The following is an 11,251-nucleotide window of genomic DNA, read 5'->3' as shown; positions in this document are numbered from 1 at the left end:
CCTCCGAAGGTTAACCCACCCACAACAATTCCCTTCCCGCTCTACATTTACCCCCCCCGTATACGGCACCTAACCTGCACATCCCTAGGTACTAGGCGTAATTTAGCGTAGCAAATTCCGCCTAACCTGGACAAAGTTAAAAATCACACAACACCAGGTTTGGGTCCAACAGTTTTATTTAGAAACACTAGCTTTTGGAGTGCTGCTCATTCAATAGGTGGTTGCGGAGAATAAGATCATGAGACACATAATTTATGGAAAAACATTACAGTGCCCTGCCACTGAAATGATACATTGAACAAACCTGGATTGTTAAGACTTTAATCTTTTCGAATGGGTTGCAGGTACCCTTAATATGCAAATCCCAGAACTTCCTGTAAGGCGTCTTCTCAAACACATTCACTCCGTGGACTTATGCGTGTGCGACTGCATGAGAGAAAGAAAATGTCTTCATCCATCCTGTATATCTCCATACCTATTTGAGAACAGATACCTTATTTCTGTTGGTGTAAATATTGTTGTACATCATAGCTGAGTAATAATAGTTAAATGTAAAGGAGAAAGAATATCTAAAGTCAGGCACTACATGAATCCTGAGAGACCCCCATTTCTGGTTTACTTCTGAATGAACAAACATTAAACACTAGCACCCATTTATTTCGAATGTCTTTTCATTTTTTCTCGTTTGATCCCCTGCTTTGATTACAGTCTGTCTGGATGGTTGACAGGCTGGGAGATTGTGGGTTGGGGCTTGATTGACTGAATGTTTTATTGTTGTCAAAGGAAGAGAGGGGGCGTCAAAGCTTCAGCATAAATCCAGCAGAGTTGAGAACAGACCGACATCAGGACCTGAAATCCGAACGAACACCAGACTATCCTGTGATCAGTGCTTTGATTAGCAATGCCAACCCTCTGCCTTTACCTAGCTTCCCATTTGACTACCCCCTCAATATTCAGGATCCAACCTTGTCATCCGAAAGCTATATATCTTAAGGAGTTTCAGATCATAATTATTCTCTTCGATGTGTGCGCTTCATTCATTCACTTTTGTTACAATGCACACCATTTTTAGTTTCAATTTTTGTGATCTTTCTAATTCAGTTTTGATTGCTGGTATATTTACTCTCCTGTCCCTTTCTATCATTCTCTGATGTTCATTTTCTATATTGCTACATTGCTCACCAGCTTTGATTTGGATTGGCTATGCTAAGTTGCCTCCAGTGCTGAGGGATGTTCAGGTTAGGTGGGTTAGCTATGGGAAATGAAGGGTTATAACATCGTAACAGAAGCAGGAGTAGGCCATTTGGCCCATCAAGCCTAATCAGCCATTCATTAAGATCATGGCTGATATATCCTTTGTCTCAGCTCCTCCCCCCTGCATTATCGAAACTACCCTTAATTCCCCTATCATGCAAAAACCCATCCAATTGTGTCGTGAACATAATTAATGAAGCTGCCTCTACTGCTTTCTTGGGCACAGAATTCCATAGAGTCACTATGCTCAGGGAAAAACAGTTCCTCCTCATTTCTGTCCTAAATCTACTCCCCGTAATCTTATGCCTCATCTCGTCCACGAGCAGAAATGACTGGATAGGGTAGGGTTTCATCCCCCCAGTTCCCACTTTCCACTAAAATCGCAGATGTACTCACTGAATTGCTGTCTCACACAGCAAAGAATTTATTGTGACTTTTTCTGCTCCCAGTGAGGGCAAAGCATATTTGAAAGCTGCTCTGAAAGTCCAGCCTTCACAACACTTCTGCTTTCACCGAAGGTGATCAACGTAATCTAGCATGGAAAGAGACCCTTCACCGCAACCTGTCCGTGCCGACAGATATCCTAAATTGATTGAGTCTCATTTGCCTGCATGTGGTCCATATCCCTTTAAACCCTTCCTATTCTTCATATAACCATCCAGATGCCTTTTAAATGTTGTCATTGTACCAGTCTCCACAACTTCCTCTGGCAGCTTGTTCCATGCATGCACCACCCTCTGTGTGAAAAAGCTGCCCCTTGGGTCCCTTTTAAATCGTTCCCCTCTCACCTCAAATATATGCCCTCTAGTTTGACTACCCTGGGGAAAAGACTTTGGATATTCACACTAGCCATGCCCCCTATGAACGTCATTCAGGGCACCCCTCAGCCTCTGAAGTTCTGGGGAAAACAACCCTGTCTCTGTACCTCAAACCCTGGCAACAGCCTTGTAAATCTTTTCTGACCCCTTTCAAAGTTTCACAACATCTTTCCGATAGCAGGGAGGCCATAACTGAATGCAAATGGGTGTAACCAATATCCTGTGTAGCGCAACCTGACCTCCCAACTCCTACACTCAATGCTCTGACCAATAAAGGAAAGCATACGAAATACCTGTTTCACTATTGTATCTTCCGGAAATTCCGCTTTCAAGGAATTCTGAATCCGCACGCCAAGGTCTCTTTGTTCTGCAACACTCCCCTTACCTGAGTCAGTCCTGCCTGGATTGCTTGACCAAAATGCAACACCTCACATTTCTCCAAAATAAACTCCAACCCTAACTCCCCGGGACATCGGTCCATCCAATCAATTCTACTTTATATCAAACTTTCTTTCCCCTCTCATTCCCAAAAAGCTGAAAATCTCCATTCCACACACACTCCCTCCATTCTCAATTTGCTGAACCTATTCCCTGCTGTCCCACATCTTGAAGGATCTGATTCATGCTGATTAACAGGCCCATACACAGGGGGGATCTAATTGAAACATACAGAATAGTGAATGGCCTGGGCACAGTGGAGGCTAGGAAGATGCTTCCATTGGAAGGAGAGACTAGGACCCGAGGGCACAGCCTTAGCGTAAATGGAAGACCTTTTAGAAAGGAGATAAGGAGTAACTTCTTTAGCTAGAGAGCAAGGAATCTATGGAATTCACTGCCACAGAAGGCAGTGAAGGAAAGGTCATTGAGTATATTTAATACAAGATAGATAGGTTCTTGAGTATTAAGGGTTACAGGGAGAAAGGGGTTGAGAAACTCGAGTCATGATCAAATGGTGGGGCAGACCCAATGGGGTGACTGGCATAATTTTTGCTACTATGTCTCATGGTCTGTTGATGTCCTAGAAAAGAATTGGGAGCAAAAGTAGGCCATTTGGTCTTTTGAACCTGGATCAGCATTGAACAGATCATAACTAGATATGAATCTACTTGCATATAGGTGAATAGGCTGTGACTTTTTCACTGGAAGGGGAGGACTGCAGATCATAGTAGAGGGTGTGGTGTTGAAAAAGCTCAGGCAGCATCAGAGGAGCATAAGCCTCGATTCTCCTCGGATGCTGCCTGACCTGTTGTGCTTTTCCATCACCACACTCTTTTTCACTGAAGCACAGGAGGTTGACAGGTGACCTTATACAGGTTTATAAAGTCATGAGGGGTATAGAGGAGGTGAATAGCACATGTCCTTTTCGAGGTGTTTCAAGATTATCTTTATCTGCACCTCCCTCAACACCCATCCCAGTCTTGAAGAAGGGTTACACCCGAAACGTCGACTTCTCTAACTCCTGATGCTGCCTGGCTTGCTGTGTTCTTCCAGTCTCCTGCCTTCTATTTTGCCAATTGACACAATCTTGGACCAACATTTCCAGAGTCTGTCCCCTCCCGGGTTCACTCCTTTCCTTTCAGTCGCTGCAAGTCAACAATTGAACCCCAGAATAAAAGAGAAATGGAAAAAGGGGCAAGAAAAGAGAATACCGTACTCACAGATATTGGATAGAAGGAGGAATTTGGAGTCTGGGCAAAGCTCAATCTTCATTCAGACAGAAAAGAGCAGGTCAACCAACTTCAGATGGTCATGGTCCAACATCCCCATTCAGACAATAGGGCGACTCTGATTGGCAGGAGGACTCGTCTCCTTCCGGTCCTCCAGAGTTCCCCAATCGTCCATCAAAAGAAGGTCTCGCATCATTTTTGCTGGCAGCGATGAGAATGCCCAGTGTTTTGCTGACACCAGTGGGCATACGCACTGCTTTTCTGACGACTGGCAAATATGCGTTGTATGCTTTGTGGGAACACGGGACTTAAAATTTGTCACTAAGTGTCCAAACGCCCATAGGGGGAGAGAAAAAGCAGTCTCAATTTTTTTGTCCTGTGCCTCAAAATCTTATTGCTTTTGCATTTTATCCGGCTGCTCAATTTTTGTATGTCTTTTACCCTTGTTGAGAGAGAGAGAGAGTGGCCCTGTGAGCTGACTGTGGGAAGAAGTTTTAACCAGTTACACAGATTGAAGAAACATTACACTATTCGCAGTAAGGGGTGACTGTACACGTTTTCTGATTGTGGTCACACTTTCAATTGTTCATAAAGAAACACAGAGCCAAAAGGACACCAGAACTGCAGAGATGTCATGGAAATGTGGGGACTGAGGGAAGAGATTTCATTCCCTGTCCACACTGGAGATTCATCAGCTCACTCGCAGTGGGGAGCGGCAGTTCCTCAAAAAATTATTACATTATTTCATATTGACAAAAACACATTCACACTGCTGAATACCTTGAACTTAGACAAGTGCCCTGTCATATCAGCTTTGTTAATAGCTTTGAACATTTTCCCCATGACGTATGTTAAGGTAAATGGTCTGCAGTTTCCTGTTCTCGATCTCCCTTTTTCAAGAAAAGGTGTCTCCCAGTCTAAAGAAACCTTCCCTGAAACTAATGAGGTTTGGAAAATTAAAACAAATTAACTATTTCACTACCTAGTTTTTCTTTAAGAGTCAAGGATGAAATCTTTCAGGTACCTGGGACTTGGCAACTCATAGTTCCAACAGTTTACTCAGTACTACTTCCCTGGTAATTGTAATTTTCTTCAGTTCCTCCCTCCCTTTCAATTCCTGCTTTACAGCTAGTATGAGGGTGTTACTTGTATCCTCTTTAGTAAAGACATTCAAACTCTTTTCAATTCATCTGCCATCTCTTTATCCACAAAACTAGTACTTAATTTAAAAAATCACAAAAAAAATAACCTGATGAAACTTTCCAACCTGATTTTATATTTTTGACTAATTTTCTAACCCTAATTGCTGTGCTACTGCCTGCATTATTTCTTATGTTTTGCCCCAGCTCTCAACTCCAGCATCAACCTGTCTGCTTATTCTATTGAACTGACCTTGATTAAGTGTTGGAAAACACACAAGGGCAAATCTTTCCTCTCCAGAAAGTCTCAGTACTAAAGATGATAAAATTCTCTTTGAAATATTGTTCATTCAAATTTTACCAAGCAAACGCTGCAGATTCAAAATCCCACAATGACTCCCACGTTTGTTATGACCTCTAATTCTGAAGAGAAATTTGAATACCCAGTGATTAACTGGAGAAACTGTTCATTAAGTTTTCACATTTTTAAACAAAGGAAAAAAATACCAATTAACTGGAGTAATTTAGTAGAATAACATGTCTGACCTTAAATTATAAATCTAGTTTTCTTTACTTCCCTGCAAGAGTTCCCACGAATATTTACATGAATCTTGATCATTCAATCACTTTCTGGGAACAGTCCAAGGGAAAAAAAAAAGTGAGGACTGCAGATGCTGGAGATCAGAGTTGAAAATGTGTTGCTGGAAAAGCGCAGGTCAGGCAGCATCCAAGGAACAGGAGATTCAACGTTTCGGACATTCCTGACAACAATAGTCCAAGGGATGCAACATCTCTTTCGGAATCACTTGAATCCTTCTCAGGATTCCAAGTATTCCTGCTAATTTATGTGAGAAAAGATCTGCCACCCTGCCCACCCACATAGGCCCACAAAAACAAAATTGGCCAAAATGTACCAAAACACCCAGAATGCCTCAGTAGGGACCAAGCAGGCTGACAAGCGAATCTAGACAGCACGCGCAGACAAGGAAATACCTGTACACTTCAAGCACCCACTAACAATGAGAGAGCACCACAGCCATCTCAAAGTCCCGAGGGCAGTTTCACAACCCAGCAACACCAAAGCCACACAAAGGACCGGTCAGACAGAGAGGCACCAGCAAGAGCATTGCTCCCAGGACAGGACAATGGGAGAACCTCACCACTTCAGAGGAGACATGAGCACCGACCTGCGAAGAGGAATGGAAGCTCTGGACACATCCACACTGTCAGAATGTAGCTTTAAGTAGAGAATGAGGATATTCCTCCGATAATGGTTTTCCAATTAGCATCACTGAAACTAGATTACTCCATTTCCAGCAGCAACATTTCACTGCCACCCAGAAAACTGGTGATGAGGTCGCTTTACTATCTAAAGCCAACCTGTCCCTACAACGTGCCCCTGTCCTGAATCCCGCCACCCTACTCATGTCACCATTATAGACGCCCACGACTGTTTAGACGTTGTCCAACAGGTCATCACCCCGTGCCCTGACCTCTTTAAAACATCTCTAGACAACTCTGACCTCATACTCTATACAGATGGTTTATCCTTCAGGCCCTCAGACCACTGCACACTGGCAGGATATGCCCTCTGATCTCTATTCACAGTTCTGGAGTCAGAAGGCACATCTGCACAAGCTGCGGTGCCGTTTGTGCTCACTAGGGCTTGTGTCATTGCTAAAGAACACACAGCAAACATTGATCCTGACTCCAGATATGCCTTCGGAGTCATCCACTACAACATACTACACTGATTTCTAATCTCCTGGAAGCAGCCCTGTTACCCTCAGCCCTAGCAATTATCAAATGCCACGCCCATACCTCAGCCACTGACCTGGTCACCCTCGGGAATGCCTCCGCTGACACAGCAGCCTGGAAGTCGCACTGCACCCCACCAATTACATGCTGCAGGTCCCCAGAATAGTGAAGGCCCCAATATTCCCTGACCCCATGGAGGCAGTGCCAGCTATCCAAGAAGCTGGTCCACAGCAGGAAAAGGACACTTGGGACCACACAATCTCCTTCCCTCAGCCTGTTAATACACTCTGATGGCCGCATCATTTGCCCAAGAGCCCACCTACACACACTGGCCCTAGGGGGTATGATGCATACTGAATCAGTTCTAGTATGCACCAGGATTCACTGCCACTGCCCAAGCAGAACAATGCAGGGAAGCCAGTTGCCAAGTATGACCACCTGTCAGTCTCTGAAGGACCTTTCAGCCGCTTACAGATTGACTTCGCACACATGGCCCAAACATAGGGTTACAAGTACATCCTGGTCATCAGAGACATATTCTCTGAATGGGTGGAAGCATTTCCCACAAGAAAGGATGATGCACGAATGGTAGCAAAATGCCTCCTAAAGGATGTCATCCCCAGATTTGGAATTTCCGGACGGACAGGGGGATGCACTTCAAGGCTTGGCTTGTGACCGGCATTAGTGAGGCACTGGGGATACCATGGTGACACCCCATCCACTCCCAACCCAAGTCATCAGGCATGGTCGAGCGGATGAATGGCATCCTGAAGACCACACTGACTAAAACCCCCCAGAAAACAGGACTGACCTGGTCAGACGCCTTGCCACTTGCCCTCTGTGCTACACATGCACAGCCAAACTGAACAGCTGTGCTCACCCCTTTTCAAGTACTTATGGGGCAGCCTATGCTCACTGCCACCAGAACCCCGACACTCCCCACAGACACAGCCCTGCTTCTGACACGAGAGGCCCCACTAGAGTATGTCCAGGCCCTTAGCAGGAGGATTAGTGCCACACACGACCAGGTCAATGCTGCGTTGCCCACAACCCAATCAGTGCCCATTCATCCATTCCGACCTGAGGACTATGCCATGATAAAATCGCTAGAAAAAGATTCTCTCCCCCCTCGGTGGAAAGGCCTGTACCTGATCTTGATGACAACCTGGACTGCTGTGAAACTGGAAGGATGGCCCGAATGGACACATGCCACCCGCTGGAAGAGGGCTCCACAACCTATGAACAGGGACCACACAGAGGAAGGCACCACTCCGATCACCGAGGATGAATCCAGCTGCTCGCAGCAGCCATCACCATCTGATCTGTCTGACCATCACACTGTGGCTTGCTGGTAAACAGGGCCAAGGCGCAGCACATTTCATAACCCACTGTGATTTGCAGGCCAACATCTTCCTCAAAATGGCCCATGGGTATACTCGGAGATTTAAGCAGACCCACTGCTGGGTCTGTACTAGGTCCCTGTCCACTCTCACGGGGGGCATTTCCATAGCCTCAATCCCCTTCAATATCTCTGACATGGCGGAATGGTGCCTGGAACCAGACAGGTCCCCTGAGGTTACCACACTCAAAATACCACCAGCAATGACCAAATATGGGGACAACAGCCCAGCCCGCTGGAGGTCTGCGGGATACCACCTGGACAAATTTAAAGGGTGGTTTTACCCGGCCTACACCCTCTCCCATGAGCCCCTAGCCCTGACCATTGCTGACACCAGCCCACACGGTCCACCTGCAGGATCCATCTATTTGAAACACACATGGCCACCCGGATGGGAGGCTGGCTGCAGCCGATGCACTGACTCCCTGCTCCTAACCCCCACAGCACGCCGATCCACTGCAGAAGGCAGCATTTTAAACCGACAGGTCCTCAACAGGATCACCGAGAACACCACCTTCCTCACCAGCTGGATAGGGACCCAGACCCGCCATCTCCGGAAGGACAATGGCACCTATTTTATCTGTGGCCACAAAGCCTACCCCTGGCTGCTGTTGTCCTGGACTGGGAGCTGCAATGTTGGGTTTGCGGTACCATTCATTTATCACTCCCAGTCCCCTCCCTTCCCAAAGCCCATGCCACGCAGCAGACGAGCCCTCGCTGCCATTGAAGCAGCTCTCTGCCTGATGTCACCCCACTCTGCAACCTTACAGTTACAGGTAGAAGCCCACAAACTCGCTGTCACAGGACAGGAGGTGGCAAACTCCACAGCAGATGCATTCGCCCAGCTGAATGTGGAGGCTGTTGCCATCTGTACTGTGGCTCTGCAAAACAAGGTGGTGCTGGACTTGCTGCGAAAGAGGGCATGTGCATAACGTGACTGCAGGGACCAATAGTCCTCATTGCTTTCATTGCCGGGCTTAGAGTGCTAGCCATGGCTATCCAACTGTGCTGTTTACACCTACATGCAATTCTGTTACTTTCTGCCCCCCCTCACCACTCAGCTAGCACAGATCCACTGGGAGAACATCCCTGCCCCTAAAATAGCCTCTCCTGGACCAGCCTTGGACACAGAGCTGCCTGTCTGATACCTAGACACCCCCCCCCCCCCTCCACTCGACAATCCCCCTGGCTCTGGCTACATTGCCCCTGCTCATCCCTCCCCTAGCAAAACAAAAAGAAGAAAAAAAAAGAGGGGGAATTGTGGGAAAAGATCTGCCACTCTGCCAACCCACAATAGACCCACAAAAGCAATATTGGCCAAACTGTACCAAAAACACCCAGAATGCCCATGCAGGCTCACAAGCTAAACCGGACAGCACACATGGACAAAGAAATATACTTCAACCTCACTAACAATGACAGAGCATCACAGATATCTCAAAGCCCCAAAGGCAGTTTCACAACTCAGCAATACCAAAGCCACACAAAGAGCAGGTCAGACAGAGAGGCACCAGCAAGGACATTGCTTCCAGAGTGCATCTGCTGTGGAGTTTGCCACTTCCTGTACTGTTCCAGAACACCTCACCACTTCAGAGGAGACAGTAACACCTACCTGTGAAGAGGAATGGAACCATCGATAGTCAGGATGTTGCATTGTGTGAAGGAACAGGACATTCATCCGATAACTGTTTTCCAATTAGATTACTCCATTGTAACTAGATTACTCCATTGCCAGATACATTGTATATTGTATATATTGTATATTTCTTAATCAGCCTTATTGCACAGCATTATTATAAAAACTGATCTCATCCTTAGCTCTTGGAAGAGAAGTCTGTACAGGTAGATCAGAATTGTCAGTTCTGTGTCAGCCTAGTCAGTTTTTCTTCCAGCAATATCGCTTGCAATAAACTGTTTGTCAATTACACTTTGACCTGCACTTTGTGATCTCTAACATATTGGGCAAATTTCTCCGACATGCTATAACGGGGCGACCAGAACTGTACTCAGTACTCTAAAAGTGGTCTTACCAACATGATGTCCCAACTCCTATACATAACAGTGTGAACAATGAAGGCAAGTGTACTGAACGCCTCTTAACCACCCTGTCTACCAATGATGCAACTTTCAAAAAAAACAATGTACCTGAAACCCACCACGTCTCTGTTCTACAATGCGACCCAGGGCCTGATCATTAATTATACAAATCCTGCCCTTCCTTATTTTAGCAAAATGCAACTCCTCGCTTTTATCCATACCTCTCTGAAACACTTGCACCCTCTCACAGGTTTATACTCGATCACAATCACACTTCAAGCATGCACAGACGTGAACAGACACACGCGCTGTCATGCACACACAGACATGGGGTGAATTTGCATTTGCAGATACATTCAATTTTGATCAAAAAGCACACAACCTACAAGCAGTCGATACATGTAATATTTGTAAATTCCTACTTTGGAAATAGAACCAGTCTGATTCAAGATTGGGATACAGATCGACTCAAACCTCACACATTTCATTATTGTCTGAACTGAGAAGTAACCTATTGATATAAAACCTTAAATCATCTCCAGGATCTGACTTCAAAGACTTTCTGGGATTTACACATTAATGAACTAAAACTTGCAACCTATTCTAAAAGACAAAAGACTTAACAACAATATAGGTTTGTTCAATATATCTGATCAGTTGCACTATACTGTGATCTTTTGTTATAAATTCTGTCTTATGATCCTGCTCCACAGCTTCCTGATGAAGGAGCAGCGCTCCGAAAGCTAGTGCTTCCAAATAAACCACTATAACCGGATGTGTGATTTTTTAACTTGATCCAATCCAGTCCATCTCTGGCTCCTCCACATCCTTTCTAGTGAAGGCAGCCCACACCTCCCGGTGCTGCCAGTAAACTTTACAATGCTGATTAAATGACATAGTACCTGCACTCATGAAAGATTTACAATTTCTAATGATACTAGCTACTCATTCACCGCTCCATGACATTGGAAACTTAGTGCAGGAGGCTGAAATGAAATGAGCAGCTTTAAAACAAAAATCTCTTGGAGCTCAAAGCTTTCAATGAAAGTCTGAGCCCGGCAGTAAGTTCAGGTAATCTTTATCAAGACCCAACTTTATTACAGCTTCAGATCCCCCCCCAGCAAAAAGACGTAGAAAAAGTAGCTTATTTTTTTAAATACAGCTCAAGGTCAAAGCGTA

This window comes from Hemiscyllium ocellatum (assembly GCF_020745735.1).
Source record: "Hemiscyllium ocellatum isolate sHemOce1 chromosome 27 unlocalized genomic scaffold, sHemOce1.pat.X.cur. SUPER_27_unloc_1, whole genome shotgun sequence".
NCBI lineage: Eukaryota > Metazoa > Chordata > Chondrichthyes > Orectolobiformes > Hemiscylliidae > Hemiscyllium > Hemiscyllium ocellatum.
Note: the sequence above shows the minus strand (reverse complement) of the source record.